This window comes from Pinus tabuliformis, chromosome X (genome assembly GCF_031772625.1).
Source record: "Pinus tabuliformis cultivar Carrire ecotype Pingquan chromosome X, CPIR1, whole genome shotgun sequence".
Taxonomy (NCBI): Eukaryota; Viridiplantae; Streptophyta; class Pinopsida; order Pinales; family Pinaceae; genus Pinus; species Pinus tabuliformis.
This window is the reverse complement of record NC_142308.1, coordinates 5,262,032-5,278,845: the sequence shown is the minus strand read 5'-3', so window position 1 is coordinate 5,278,845 and position 16,814 is coordinate 5,262,032. Positions and strand designations below refer to the sequence as shown.

Below are 16,814 nucleotides of genomic sequence, written 5' to 3'. Positions count from 1 at the left end.
TTCAAACTTCTTGGCTATAAGTCCCTTGACGATAGAATTCCCTCATTATGTGCTCTCCTCTCCTTATGACGCTATTCTGGCAACAAATGCTGCAAAATGACGCTATTCCAACTGAAGATCTGCTCTGCGTGGAAACTGTTGTGCTGCTCCCTCTGCCTCTGCGAATCTTTGATCCAGAAAATTTACTCTCTGTCGACTCACTTAGAGAAGTAATTTTCCACGTAAATTGGCCCTTCTGGTCAATGGACTGTGCAACCACCCTGAGGTTTTGAAATGCTGCCTACGCAGTGTTTTCGAACTCCCTCTTCTGCCTTTAAATGAGCTCTTTAGCTTACATCTATGCTCTGATACCATGTGAAAAATTAGTGGTCCGATTCCTATTGCAACAAACTGATGATATTTCTCCTATTTGTTATATTACTTTAAACAAATTATTTGCAGTTTTCTAGGGCAGATATCAAAATACATACACTGCAGCCTACACAAAATAAATACTGCACAGGAGAGAGATAAACACACACAATTACACATTGTTTTCAGACAAACGTCCATGAAAAAACCCAACTTGGGAAAACCGGTGCAACGATTGAGGGTTTTATTATTATGCAGTAGTTTCTGAGTACAAATCTCTAGATGCCCAAACTGGCAATCTAATACAAAGAATAAACTAGCAAAGTGGTAGTGAGAAAAATCTCACACTGTCACTGGCGATCCAAATTTGATCCAAGCTCTGGATGGCTAGCCCCAGGCTGCTTCTGCGCAGCGTTTGCGTTAGACTATGCAGATTTGTGTCACAACCTCTAGGCTTTGCGTCACCTCCTCCTTTGATCTTATGCTGAATGGAACTTCAACCCCCTGGCCCTCACGTCTCACACCCCGACTTCTGGCACTAGATTTCGACTCTCCCAACAAAATTTCGGACTCCCTCTGAAGCTCTGTGTTGCCTCTGCGTGGCACTGCGTTGCCTCTCTGTACCTCTCTATGCCTTCTCTGCCTTTCACTCTCCGAATCTGGAAAAACTCTCCTCCGGTCTACTATCCCTACCCCTCACTGCAAGAAGATCACTTGATCTCTCTTCGGCAACTCAGTGCTGCTACTCTTGAGAAATTCGATCTCTTGATCTCACTATCTCGATATGTTCTCCAAGTAACCATCAAGCTCCTTCTTATAATTTCTCGTTGGAGCACCAACGACCAAGATTAAAACATAACCAAAGGCTAAGATTAATTGGGAGTTGATCCTCATCTTCTTCTAGAAGATTCACACCAGATTTAATTAACACCCTTTAATTAACCAGATTTCCTAAGTTTAGACTTAGGAACCATTTAAAAAGGTTATTTATTTTAATTAAACCATCTCTAGGTGGAATTTCCCCAAACGATTTTTGGGTATTGGAGAATGCATGTGTCTTAGCCTCTCTGCAAAATATCGAGGCTAGAGCACATCCGATGCTACAAAAATCAACATGTACCTCCATCCAAATGAAGTGACATATCACTAAAATAGCCCTCCAAAGTCCACATCATCATCAAATGAGTAACTAGGATGCCATCATCAAGGTTTGGGCATGATGTCATCAAGGTAGAGGGTGTATTTACCCCTCCATGGTGGTCCCAAGTGATTAACACTTTAAGGGACCATTAAGAGAAGTGCAATGTCCATCAAGAAGGTGCAATGCTTTCTTGGGGGCATCCATTCATCTTAGGGATTCACCATCTCTCAAGTAAACAAGGTGGTGTCATAACTCACCATCCATAGTCTAGTGTCTTTAAAGGGTGACATCATTATCCAAAAGGCATGTCTCTCCATGAAAAGGTGCAAGGAATGACTTAAGGAATGTATCTTATCCCCTAAGTCATATATCTCCATCTAAATGAAGTGGCATATCCCTCCAAAGTCCACATCATCATCAAATGAGGAACTATGATGCCATCATCAAGGTTTGGGCATGATGTCATCAAGGTAGAGGGTGTATTTACCCCTCCAAGGTGGTCCCAAGTGATTAACACTTTTAGGGACCATTAAGAGAAGTGCAACGTCCATAAAGAAGGTGCACTGCTTGCTTGGGGGCATCCATTCATCTTAGGGGTTCACCATCTCTTAAGTAAACAAGGTGGCATCATAGATCACCATCCATGGTCGTGGGGCTAGAGGAGGGTCACATCATTAGTGGAATGTCCTCACCAAAGTTAATGCTTGCTGAAAAAGGCTCCAAGTAAGGGATAAGCATTGCTTATCGCTTAAGGGATCCTAGTTGGAGTTGGAAGAATTATCTAATACATATTAAAGGAATCAAGTGAGACTAATATCATGGGTTCAAGAACCATAAGAGCATTAGGGTTGACTATATTCAATGTTAAAACCGCCAAATTACTTCATACAAGTATCATCAAATGTCCTACTAGCTTATGATTGTGAACAATTTACCTCACTTAGATATGAGAGAATTATTGCATGACCTTATTAGGTGCTTCCAACTCTAAGGGTAGGAACAATTCCTAGGCTTGAAGTTTACTTCTGGAAAGGTGTCGTAGTCTTATACAAGGTTATTCGAACCATTTTCCATGAGCGCCTTTGTAGTGGTAGTGCTTAGTTGCTTGAGTTACCTTCCCTGACCTTTCTTTTTCCAAGCCCTCGTACTATCCCTTTTTCTATCTTGCTTTGATATGTCTTGTTTAGAAAGCTTTATTGATTTATCAAGTAATAATGATGGTATAATCCCCCTTTAATAGTGGTCATCTTATCGCTTCATCGGGCTATGGATGTTCAATGAGGTTTCCTTTTACTTTGATATGTGTGATATGCATGGATACTCTCGAGGACAAGTGGCTATATAAGAGGGGGTAGAGCTCAAGCTATAATTATCTTTTTCTTGCTTTACATTCCTTAGCATTCTTTTGCATTTTGATATCTGGTTTATGCATTTTATTTTCGTACATCTTCATCAGCCTCGGGTATGTTCATCCTCTTCTTCTCATAGGGTTGAAAACTTGACTAAACTGGGGGGGGGGTGAATCAATTTGGTATATTCAAGGACACTAAATTTCTTTTCATTTATCTCATTAACTGATACATAACATGAGCAACTTAACAAATAATAATCAACATATGAATATGTGATCAACAAGTAATAAGCAAACCAAACCAAATACATGAACACATAATAACAACACACATTGACACCAGATATATGTGGAAACCCATAAAGGGAGAAAACCACGATTTTATTATTGTTGTGATGCAAAGGCAAGCTCCTACTCATTACCTCTGATTTTTTGTAGGCCCCAACCTACAGGAGGCTGCTACCTCCATTTTCTGCAAGTTGCAACATGCAAGGAAGCTCCAACTCCCATGTGCTTTCTGTAGGTTACAACCCACATGAGGCTCCTACCTCAACCAACTCCATCTGGATATTTATCAAGCTTCAACTTGAAAGGAGAGTACCATTCCATTATGCAAACACTAAATAACAATGTACTGGTTTACCTGGTCATAAACTTTTCATATCTTCATCTTCATTTCTGCATCTTCTTCCCTTCAACTCCGCTTCAAATCAACTTCATAAGTGCCAAACCACTTATGCATAATAGCTCAATCAGCTCCCACACATTCATCCATTTTCTAACCACTCGTGCCTTCCAAAATCACATCATTTATAGAGATAGATTTATGGTTGCTTATATCCCACATAGGAATATGAAATGAATAGGCTTGACTCTTTGCCTTCCACTCATTCGTTTCCGAAACCATCAGATCTTGAATATTAGAACAAAAATAAATAATTCATCCAATATTACTCTCAGCCACATGTAATCATTAAATGAATCAACCTCATGCCAACATCAAATACCAATCTTTCTCATTAATGCATCACAACAATCTTTGCCTATGCCATGGAGTCTTGCCTTTGCATCACAACAATTAATCTTAATGAACAATTTTACATCACAACAAATTCTTTAATATAGTAACCTCTGCAACATTATCAAAACATTTTAATGTATCACAACTCTTCCTCCTCCTTCTGCTCCTTTGCCTTCTCTTACTGCTTGCTGCTCCTTGTGCTGTTGTTCTTTGTGGTTGCTGCTCCTTTGTTCGCTGATTTGCAACTATAACAACATATGTCTACCTCTTCTTATTTAACATTGATCGCAACTATGCATGCTTGTTGTTGCTCCTTGCCTGTTGCTGCTCCTTGCTCACTGCTGCTCCTTCATCCCTTGCTACTCCTTGTGCCGCTCCTTTGCTTGTTGGTACTCTTGCATTCCTTGCTACTCCTTGTGCTGCTCCTTTGCTTGCTGCTGCTTTTGCATCTCTTGCTACTCCTTGTGTTGCTCCTTTGCTTGCTACACATTTTCCATCAATGACAATATTGCCAACAATCTCCCCCTTTGGTATTGATGGCAACACATTTTTCCTCCCCCTTTTATTTTCAAAAGTGTCTTTCTTCCTCTAATTACCTCCCCCTTTGACATCAATGGCAAGGGGGTTACAAATGTCTTGTAGCCCAGAAGAAAAAAAAATCCTCAGTGTAGTGTAGTGGTCATCATGTTTTATAACCTACAATTTATTGTTCTGCATGGTTGAATAAATGCTACTCCAGATGGCTTATTAGGGCTCCTTCATATTGGATGAATGTTGCTCCAAAGTTAACCCTGCTCTATATGACATGGAAACATTGTAAGAGTGGTGCAAATATTGTTGTGAGAACACTCTGAAAGCAAGAAAACTGTTGAGAGAACGCTTGGTAAGGAAAACATGGTATGGTTCTAGTTTATGACTGTATATTTGTTAATATCCCCTCGGATTCAGTTTTGAGCACATATATAATATAAGCTTCTTCAATACTCCAACCCTGCAGTGTAGATCATATGAATGTTGCTCCAAGGCAATGTATGAAATGACAATAAATGTTGCTTCCAATTAATTGCAGCATGCCAATTATATGTTGCTTCATATAATAATGCCGATCCAGAATGATTTAACGCTGCCAAAGACACTTTCAATGCTTTGAAACCCAATGCATATTCAACGCCCATAAGGTTAAAGTCTGGTATCATGATTGCTCTCCATAATGCAAAGGACATAATTCTTGATATTAAAGAATGCTGGTATTGCATAGCTGGTATGCCATTTGTTATGATCATGTTTGATTCTTGCATTGAGCTCACAAAAATTGCAAAGTGAATATTTAGGTCTTTGTGCTCATACCTGTAGCATAACAATTTTGCATTGCTGATCATCAATGCCAGTTCTCAAGGGATGTGAATATACGCCTTTGAATTTCGCTAAATTAACCTGTCATCACTAGATTAATAACAACCAAAAGAAAATACCCATTCTTATAAATATGATGTCTTCTTGGTTTAGCAAGCCTCCCTGTATTTTCACTGCTACATCCCAGCATGCAATCACAATATCCCCTTTATATGAATGATTATTGATACCCAGACTAATAGCATTCAAAACCATGAAATTTTGTGTAAAACTCAGGATAAAAAATGCATCAAACTTCTGACAATACCACAACTGTTATATTTTAGTAGCCATAATAGGACACTGTAGGAGCCATAGAGATGCCAACAAAGTCTTTCAATCTAGTTTGGTTTTATAATATGCATGATGAACATGAGGAAGTAAATGATCTTCACAAAATGCAAGCTTTACAAAGAGTCGAAAACACATACTGACAATGACCAACAATTTCATTATCCATTCTTATTTATTGTGGACGAACTAAACCATTGGATAGCAACCTTGATATATTGCATGCATGCAACATATATCAGTTGGATTTGCTTGATGGAAACCGCTGTGAAACATGCGAGTGGTTGTCGTTCACATGCAAGTGAATGTTACTTAATCCATTTTTCAACTTCAATGCAATTTGTTATTTTCCCATCCAACATTGTTGAAGATATTAATGCCAAAAATGAGCCACAGTCTGCTTCTCATGCTTTTGATGTAGAGAGATATTGTACATAAGAGAATTGTTGCAAAGAGCACATTGTTGGCTATGCAAGCTACTGAATATATATATATATATATATATACAAGTTACAACAACCCTTTGTTGATTATAGCAAGCCACAAAATATATAACGAGCCTTTATGCAAAGATTGATCACCATATGGCATATAATACACTATAATGTTGTCTCCTACGTTACCCTCAGCAGGACACAATGAATGAATTTAAGCCACACAGATGAATAACATAAAAGAACCATAGAATGCGTTGTAATCTTGTCGAGTCAAATACCATGGATACAACTTCACATCTTACCTTGGGAGATAATTTGCATCACTGAGCCATCAAAGATAAGCTTCGAATAATTGTGCAACAGTGTTTTGGATCAGAGTAGCTCGCATTGTACATGAGAATTCATTTTTTTGTTGAATGTATCCAGAAGCAAAAGTATTTCAGATCTCTGTCAGATTATTATTAGCCTTAGATCGGTTACTTGCATTACCGTTATAGTTTGTATTGTTGTTACTATAGAGTCAAGGAGATCCGAATCACAGAGATAATTCTCATTATAGTTGCCAAAGATTCGTATTACTGCCAGAGGACCATCAAGCTGCAAGGTTTTGCATACAAAGACACACACAAACACACAGATATATATATATATATATATATATATATATATATATATATATATATATATATATATATTATCTTTGAGCACATTATTTAAGCCTATGAAAATTAATATTACATGCCGAAACTAAGTTCAAAATAAGTTCTGACATATTTCCAAATTCAAACCGTCGTGACAAGAGGTTGTCATCCAGTTGACAACCCACTTTAACGCCTTCCTCCTATTTGATGAAGCATGGCATCAATCTCATCCCCATCTTCCATTTCAAGTTCTTCAGGAGTTTTCTCCCCTCGTAAATGCCTCCCATCAAACAAAAAAACTATGGAGTTAAAATCAACGGATTGCCTATCATAGTAAACATTCATTAACTTCCTCAGTTGAGTACTACGTTTGGTTTTTCAGAATACTTCATTTCCATCTTGGCCCTTGATCTTGAGATTAATGTGTGCACCCTGGTCCATGAGCTTCTTTTCTTCCTCCACGCTCACTGCAGCAACACCCTGGTTTTCGCCTTGTCAACGCTAGACATGGCTGGTTCTTTTGCTACAACAATTTTTTGCAAAAAAAAGAATTGAAAAATTCACTCAGAGTTGCTAAAACCGACGGCCGAGATTCAGGTTCCTATCTCTATTTACCTATGATATATAATGCCACCAATTATAATGGATACGTCAGTAACGAATTCCCTTGGCCTGCAATTACAACTGATTCCCCTAGGCGATAACGCACTGGCTCTGTAGGTGGCACTGACTATGTAACCGTTCTGAATACGCTGAATTTTCCAGTATTAACATGCAATGATTAACGTGCCAACCCCTCCAATAACCCGTTATGTAGGTATTAACGTGTTGGGTGCATAATGCATTCATAATGTGTTGGCATAATGCATTCATAACTTGTGTGTCTATCACATCTACGGTTTCCTCTGGCAATGGAAGTAGAAACAATCCCTTTCATAAGCCAAGCTTTGGAGATATTAATGTTTTCCATGTCTTCGATCATTGAGACTTTAAGAATAACAAATGTGATTTCCCTCGCTGTTTTAAGAAATAAATTATGGCAAGGGGTAAAGAACTTTGAGATAAAATTTGGTTTTAGCGAATTGGAAGAATCTTCATGATGCCGTCGCCAGAGTCTTCATTTGCAGTGTTCTGTAGAGACCGTTTGCAGCGTTCTGGAGAGAAAGTTTCAGAATTGATGAATCGTGTAGCATGGATTGCAGTGCAGTGGCAACGTTCTCAGTGTTATGGAGGCCAGAACCTTTGATCTGATGCTGCAATATGCTTCAGCGTTCTTTGCAACGTTTTTCAGTGATGTTGGGTGTGTAATTAATGTAGCTCAGAGGTATCGATCTGCTTGACATTGCTCAGAGATATCGCTCTACTTGATGTTGCTCAGAGGTATCATACTGTAACGCAACTCAGAAATATAATGCTGCATGCTTTAGAATAATAACGATCCATGCTCCAGAATAATAACACTCCATGTGTCAATGATAATAACGCTTTGAATGCTCCAGAATAATACAAATTTGGATGCTCTAGAATAATAACACAACCTCCATATCTTCTCCATATGTTTAGAATGTTGTGCATGCCATGTATTGGTCAGTGGTGGAAGATCACGCACAAATCTCTTTGCCAGCAGAGAATTAGGCTGGGATGGAGTTTTTGTCCGAAGAATTAATTTGTTCTCAGTTCTCTCAGCCACCGTAATCCCTAGTAACCGCGGGGATCGATGGTGGAGCTCTCTAGGACGAGAACTTGATGATTTTTGGAAATCCTCAGCTAGGCATTGCGAATTTTGCGTTTGAGGAGGATATTAGGGACTCATTTCCTATATAAACTTCAAAAATCTTTCAGGGTTTGAATGAAACTTTTCAATGGCTCAAGAACATTGGTACAAGCAAATGCCCATAATTACTCGTTCCTATCTCACAGTTTTTATCCTCACCACTGTTGGATGCTCCCTCGAGATAATATCGACTTACGACTTCTATTTGAATCCCACTCTGGTGGTCAAGCAGTCTGAGTTCTAGTGTTTGATAACAAATTTCTTCTTCGTGAAAATGGAGTTGGACTTTCTGTTCCACATGTTTTTCTTGGCTCGATATTGCAAACTCCTTGAAGAGAACTCCAGGGGAAGGACTGCAGACTTCTTCTATATGTTCTAATTTGGAGGAACTGTGCTAACTGCAGTCGTTTGAATGGGAAACTCCTTGAAGAGAACTCCAAGGGAAGGACTGCAAACTTCTTCTATATGTTGTAATTTGGAGGAACTGTGCTAACCACAGTCGTTTTAATGGGCGGCATGGTCCCATATCTCTCAATCTTTTTCCAAAATCTTATTTCCTAGCAACTCTCTGACATTTATGATGGTTTACGTGTTGTGTAAATGCAATCCTTTTGTCCATATGAGTTTCCTTGCTATTTTCACATTTACTGCACCATACTTACCATGGGTGCTTCTTGGATTCTCTGTACTTGTTGGGAGCAACCCCTTGGTTGATCTATTGGGAATGGTTGCTGGTCATGCATACTATTTTATGGAAGATGTTTATCCTATTATGACTGGTTGTCGGATTCTAAAAACTCCTTCGTTCATCAAGTCAATGTTCCCTGATGAAAATGTTGTTGTTCCCCCTGCGTCTGCAAGAATCCTTGCTCAGGCGCTTCACGAATTTGTTAAAACCATAGAGCTCCTGCCTTCGCTTTAAGCTTTCCTCTTTTGCCACAATTCCATCAGTGATTGATGTAGAGACTTTCAACATTGGTACACAAAGGTGGTGGCCTTTGGATATATATATATATATATATTTGTTTACTTCATGATCTCCCTTTGGTGCCCTTATGCATATGGATCTCAGATTGCTACTCAATATGTTATCATTGAATCCTCTCGAATACTTTCTGTAGTTATGGGTTGCACCACTATTAATCCATCACAATGATTGACCGTCTACACAACTCCTATTCTTTGTCATATAGTGATAGTCCAAACTATAGTAGAGGGGGGCACACTCGATGAGAGTTTGGTCCAACAAACTTCTCTTATTTGATGAGGAGATATTTATGAACTAAGTTTACAGTGAATTGTAGGTCCTTTTTGTTTGCCCATTTCACATATAATGACTTGCACGATCCACACATTATGCAATATTTTTTTTTCTTCACAACAAAATAACCATTGAGTGTAGACACCTTGACTATGTCCTCAATGTCTGCATGTTGAGAGTACTGTTGAACCTCATTCATTATGTAGATTTTATTTTTCTTTGCGAATGTATTTTCCTACTTCTTTGCATAACAATCTCATTTGCTGCATCTTTTGATTAAAATTGATTTTCTTTGTCTTACATTCTGCTGCAATGTGTCTAGGTTCATGGCAAGAAAAACACTTCATATCTTTTCTAGGCGAAAAGAATCTCCTTTGAGATCTTTTGAATTTGTTCAACTCATCTCTAGAAGGAAATGACCTTTTTGAAAAATCATTTCCTGTGAAACACTCTTTAGCTCTTGTTGTTGTTTCTTGGTACTGTTTGCCTCTTTGTTATTTACTCTACTTGTACCTTCCTCTAGTGGTTTTTCTAGGGCTGCTTCATTATCCTCTATGGATGCCTTTGAGCTACTGCTCTTTTCTTCTGAGTCCTTCATGAATGCTATCTCCTCTCCTCGCTGCTTACAGAGCTTGTTCTTTTCATCTAACTCTCTTCTAGCTAAATCAACCTTAGCTTCTAATCTTTTACATTGTGGGTCTCTCTACTTGAGTTTACTACACATCACCTCTTCTAGTCTCCTTGCTTCTTCAAGTTGTGTCTTCAGGCTGACAATTTCCTCCTTGTACTCATGCTCTCTCTCATCACATATCTGCATGAGTTTCTTCAGATCTTTGTTTTCATTCTTCAATCTTTCTATACTAGCCAATGATAAGTCAAGCCTAGCTTGATTTTCATTTTCCTTTTCTTCAAGAGAGTCAAGTACATTCACACAGGTAGAGGTTTCATTTAACTAGACACTTTCCCTTTGACAAGTTTTTTCCTCCTTCCTCTTTCTCTTTCCTTTCTCTACATTGTTGCTGCTAGCCTCTTCATACATGAGCTGCAATCTATCCCATATTTCTTTTGTAGAAGTTAAATCTATTATTGTATCAAGATCCTTATTATGAAGATTGTTATATATAACACATTTTGCCTTAGCATTCCATTGTTTTTCTTGCACAGAGGGAGAGTTTTTACAGTAACCTTCACATACAAGCTTCCATACACCAGGTCCATAAGCTATCAATTCGGTTTTCACCTTATCTCTCCACTCATGAAAGTTTGCTGCACTCAACATATGTACACTTTGATAGTCCATGACTCAACCAGATCTACCTTCAAGCTGTTAGGTTTATATAGAAGGAACCGACTCTAATACCAATTGTTGAAAACTTGACTAAACTGAGAGCGGAGGGGGGGGGGGGGTGAATCAATTTAGTATATTCAATGACATTAAAATTCTTTTCATTTATCTCATTAACTAATACATAACATGAGCAACTTAACAAACAATAACAAGCATATGAATATGTGATCAACAAGTAATAAGCAAACCAAACTAGATACATGAACACATAATAACAACACACATTGACACCAGATATATGTGGAAACCCATAAAGGGAGAAAACCATGGTTTTATTATTGTTGTGATGCAAGGAAAGCTCCTACTCCTTATTGCATCTGATTTTCTGTAGGCCCCAACCTATAGGAGGATGCTACCTCCATTTTTTGCAAGCTGCAACATGCAAGGAAGCTCCAACTCCCATGTGCTTTTTGTAGGCTATAACCCATAAGAGGCTCCTACCTCAACCAACTCCCACTGGATATTGATCAAACTTCAACTTGAAAGGAGACTACCGTCCCCTTATGTGAACATGAAATAACAATGTACTGGTTTACCTGGTCATAAACTTTGCATATCTCCATCTTCATTTCTACATCTTTTTCCCTTCAACTCTACTTCACATCCGCTTCATAAGTGCCAAGCAACTAATGCATAATAGCTCAATCAACTCCCACACATTCATCCATTCTCTAACCACTCGTGCCTTCCAAAATGACATCTTTTATAGATATATATTTATGGCTGTTTGTATCCCACATAGGAATATGAAGTGAATAGGCTTGTCTCTTTGCCTTTCACTCATTCGTTTCCAAAACCATCAGATCTTGAATATTAGAACATAATAAATAATTCATCCAATATTACTTTCAGCCACATGTAATCATTAAATGAATCAAACTCATGCCAACATCAAATACAAATCTTTCTCACTAATGCATAACAATATTTGCCTTTGCCTTGGAGTCTTGCCTTTGCATCACAACAATTAAGCTTAATGAACAATTTTACATCACAACAAATTATTTAATATAGTAACCTCTGCAACATTATCAAAACATTTTAATGTATCACAACTCTTCCTCCTTCTTCTGCTCCTTTGCCTTCTCTTACTGCTTGCTGCTCCTTGTGTTGTTGTTCTTTGTGCTTGCTGCTCCTTTGTTTGCTGATTTGTAGCTATAACAACATATGTCTACCTTTGCTTATTTAGCATTGATCGCAACCATGCATGCTTGTTGTTGCTTCTTGCGTGCTGCTGCTCCTGCATCCCTTGCTACTCCTTTTGCTGCTCCTTTGTTTGCTGTTGCTCCTTCATCCCTTGCTACTTCTTGTGTTGCTCCTTTGCTTGCTGCACATTTGCTATCAAGAACCATAAGAGCATCAAGGTTGACTATATTCAATGTTAAAACCACCAAATTACTTCATACAAGTATCATCAACTGTCCTACTAGCTTATGATTGTGAACAATTTACCTCACTTAGGTATGAGAGAGTTACTACGTGACCTTATTAGGTGCTACCAACTCTAAGGGAAGGAACAATTCCTAGGCTTGAAGTTTACTTTCGGAAAGGTGTCGTAGTCTTATACAAGGTTATTCGAACCATTTTCCATGAGCGCCTTTGTAGTGGTAGTGCTTAGTTGCTTGAGTTACCTTCCCTGACCTTTCTGTTTCCAAGCCCCCGTGGCCGCGTTGGCTCAGGCCGTGGATTGTTTCCCTCTTTGAGGGTTTTAACCACGTCAAGAACACTGGTGTATTGATCTGTGATTTGTTTGTGAGTGGTGTCCATTGGTGTTATGTCTGAGGAACTTACCCTGTAAATTCCTACATGGTATCAGAGCTATTTGAGGGCCGCACCCATTGGTAATCCAAATCAGAAGTCGATACAACTACATTTGACTGTCGTTTCCTAGATCTACTATTTCTGACCGCTTTCTGGCCGAGAGGACTGTTCCATTGTGTTAGGAGCATCTGTTCCATTGAGGAACCCCTTTCGTTTCACGCGAAAAGGTTTCTGGTAGCCCTAGCTACATCATTTTTAAGATCTGGAGGTATACAATCTTTATTTGCAGTTTTAGTTATTCATCTCTCTATTTATTTCGGTTTATTTAGTTCTCTGTTTTTTTATTACCGGATCTATGCCTTTTATTTCTGCGTATGCTCTTTGCCCCGCGACTGTGTGCAATCTGGGCAAATCAAAAACAGAAAGGAAGCATTTTTCTCATGCGTATGCTCTTTTCCGCCGCGCCTTAGTGTGATCTCGGAAAATTAGAAACATTGAGGAAAGTATTTAGTTTCCGGCAAAAGCTAACTTCAAGCCATAATGTTCATTTTTTTTTTGCATGTCTGTGTTGGGTTGTGTGGTTTTTTGTTTTGTAGGCAAAAGAGCTTTTTCAAGTAAGCATAGACCCCAAAGCTTCTGTGGCTAAAAAAAAAAACCCCTTCCTCTTTTCCAAAAATTAATAACCTTTTAAGCTAACTCACTTGATCCAAAGTTACTTTATGAGAATAGAGGTCTTGGGTTCAAGTCTTTCTTTTTGTTGAGTTACTTTTTCAAAAAGCACATGTAACTTATGTTTTAAAGTTACTTTATGTAAAAGTGTTCTCACCCATTATAAAAAGTGAGTCACTTATAATTCTTAAGTCTTTTTTATTTTTTATTTAAGTTACAATTTAGTGGGTAGCTCATAAAGTACCATTGTAAAAGTGACTTTTACTTATTTATAAAAGTGGATCACATAATTTTTTATAAAGTGAGCTAATTAGATTAAGCTTGGAAAGGGGGAGGATTTTTTTAAAAAATATAACATTATTATTCACTTCTGCACATTCACGCACTTCGTCGGCATCTTCAACAACTTTTCTTCAAAAAGCCATAACTTCTTCATTCGGAAGCTGTTTTCAGAGCCGTTTTTTTTTGAATCAGCGTAATTTTTCAAGATCTTTCCATTGGAACACTTAGTTTCAACATCTACAGCTTTAGTTTATGTTAAAATGGAAAGTTCATGCCAAGTTATTCTTGACAACACCAACTACTTCCAATGGTGGTCCTACATTGTGGATTTACTTAGAAGTAAAGGTCTTTACAGAATACTAAATAGCCTTAGTCCAAGAAACTAAACCTAAAGATGAAGATAAGGCAACCAAATGGGAAAATAGGCAAGATCAAGCACGTGGGTTGATAGGGATGTCTATTTCTCCAGACCTTAGATTCCATATCGCAGAACTTGATACCCCAAATGAAGCAATGAAACAACTCACTAAAGTTTTTGGAATTAAAAATGAAATTAGAGCCCATCAACTCGAAAATGAGTTTGCTTCCGTTGGACTCCAATAATTTTTATTCTATTGAAGATTTTTTGTCCAAGTTCAAGACCCTTAGACTTCTCTTGGAAGGTGTTAAGGTAAAGAAAGAAGATGGTAGCCTTATTTATTCCATTCTTCCTATGTTGGGACCAGCCTATTCTATGTTTGTTTCCACCTTCCATTCTACTAGAGAAGCCTTCATTTCTCAAGGACAAATCTACAAGTCCCCCTCTTTTGATGCCTTTTGTGATTCTTTAATAAGAGAACAAGAAAAACTTTTGCATCTTGGTCTTCTTAATCTTGGAAACTCTTCTAAGAAAGCCTTAGCTGCCCAATGACAACCAAATTCAAAGAATCCTAATAAGCAGTATTCTAAAAAGAATGGTTCTAAACCAAACAAGGGTCCAAAGAAATTTCAATCTCAAAATGAAAAATCATCTCAACAAAATGATAAGGAAAATAAAAACAAAGGGAAGAAGACTGATAGACATTGCCACTTTTGTAATCGAGATGGCCACATATAATCCAAATGCTTTAAAAAGATGGAAGCCTTGGAAGTAGCAATGAAGAAGCATAACATCCATTTGGAGCACTCTTCAACTTTAACTTCATCTTCAAGAATAACACTTTCTGCATGTGGTTGTCAAGCATCTCGGTCTGATTATGCACTAAATGAATCTTTTTCTTCTCATTCTCATGAGTGGCTCATTGATTTTGGAGCTTCTTATCACATGGGCAAAGACAAAGCCATGTTTTCTTCTTTAAATGATTGTAACACCAAAAATATATATGTTGGTGATGATAGATCTCTTAGTGTTGTAGGGACATCTATCTGTTTATCAGATAACTCATTTAGGTGAAGGTAAAATCATTGAATTTTCACCTCACAATGTTGTAATTAAGGACCTAAGAGATCCTAGACAGATTTTAGCTACTGGCATTGCTGATGATTCTACAAGGTTGTATAAGTTTAACAACTTTGGGTCATCAAATCATCCCTTGATATTTGTTGCTCATAATGATGAAGTGAGCAAACTTTGGCATGAGCGATTTGGTCACTTAAACTATTTCTCTCTTCAGAATCTATGTAAAGAAAATATTGTGACAGGTCTTACTATGGTATCTTGCAGAGATGGTGTTTCTTTCGAATGTGTACTTGGACAACATCATCGAGGTAGTTTTGAAAAATGTGCCTCTTGGCACGCCTCAGCCCCTTTACAACTTGTGCATAGTGATTTATGTGGTCCACTTCTAGTTGTTTCATCCTCTGGCTACAATTATTTCTTAATTCATTGATGATTTCTCCAGACGCACTTGGGTATACTTCTTAAAATTCAAGAGTGAAGTATTTAACATGTTCTTGGCCTTTAAGGCCTTTGTTGAGAAACAATCTAGACATCAAATTCTTAAGCTAAGATTTGATAATGGTAGAGAATATGTTAACAACAAATTCATCGACTTTTGCATTCAGCATGGAATTCAAATGCAACATACTGTTCCATATATTCCACAACAAAATGGTGTAGCTGAAAGGAAGAATCACACCTTAAAGGAAATGGCTAATTGTATGCTTCAATCTAAAGGACTTAGTCTTAATTTTTGGGCAAAAGCAATTAACTGTGAAAATTACATAGTAAATCACACTCTTACTAAGGTTTTAAAGAATATCCCTCCAGAAGAAGCATGGAGCTCAATTAAACCAGATGTAGGTCACTTTCATGTTTTTGGAAGTGAAGCATGGGCCCATATTCTAGATGAGAAACATAAAGCTTTAGAACCTAAGAGTGAAAAATGTATTTTTGTTGGATATTTTGAAGATGTCAAAGGATATAGACTTATTCCACTTAAGTCCAAAAATGTTATCATTAGAAGAGATGTAAAGTTTGCTGAAAATATATTGGCCTACGAGCCTAGTTCGATGGATGTGCCACCTCTCTCTATCCCTTCTACTTCTGAAAACATTTCTTCTTCAGATGATGACAGCGAGGATGACAATCCTCCCCCACCTTCTCAGGATCCTCCTTTAGCTCCTCAGCTTCCAAAATGGGTCTGTGCTACTCGAGATGCAACAAGTGCTCTTGCAAGTGATCCTACAGATCAACGATGTACATGTTCTTAGTTCGATAGAGCCTCTTCTTTACTGGCTCAAGCTTCAGTGAATCATGATCCTGACACCTTTGCAAAAGCTTCAGGCCATCCAAATTGGGACGCAACTATGAATGAAGAATATCGTTCATTATTGGCAAATGATACATGGGATCTTGTTCCTCTTCCAAAGGGACGAGAACTTGTTAGATGCAAATGGGCTTATAGAACCAAGTTTGAACTAGATGGAAAAGTTGATAAACATAAATCTCGTCTTGTTGCTAAGGGTTTTTCACAAGTTAAAGGCATTGACTACACTGAAACCTTCTTCCCTGTTGCCAAAATGAACTCTATCCGCCTTGTTCTTTCCCTTGCTGCCTCTTTCAAATGGGAAGTCCATCAGATGTATGTTAAATCTGCCTTCTTGCATGGGTACT

The 16,814-nt window shown here is 38.0% G+C and overlaps 1 protein-coding gene and 1 pseudogene across 1 annotated transcript in view; both read left to right on the top strand.

Annotated features, from left to right (window-relative positions):
* The window catches only part of MSD1 (manganese superoxide dismutase 1), a 205,584-nt gene that overhangs the window by 149,829 nt on the left and 38,941 nt on the right, over positions 1–16,814 (top strand). The gene's annotated exons all lie outside the window — the stretch shown is intronic.
* On the top strand, positions 7,761–9,321 carry LOC149137997 (derlin-2.1 pseudogene; annotated as a pseudogene).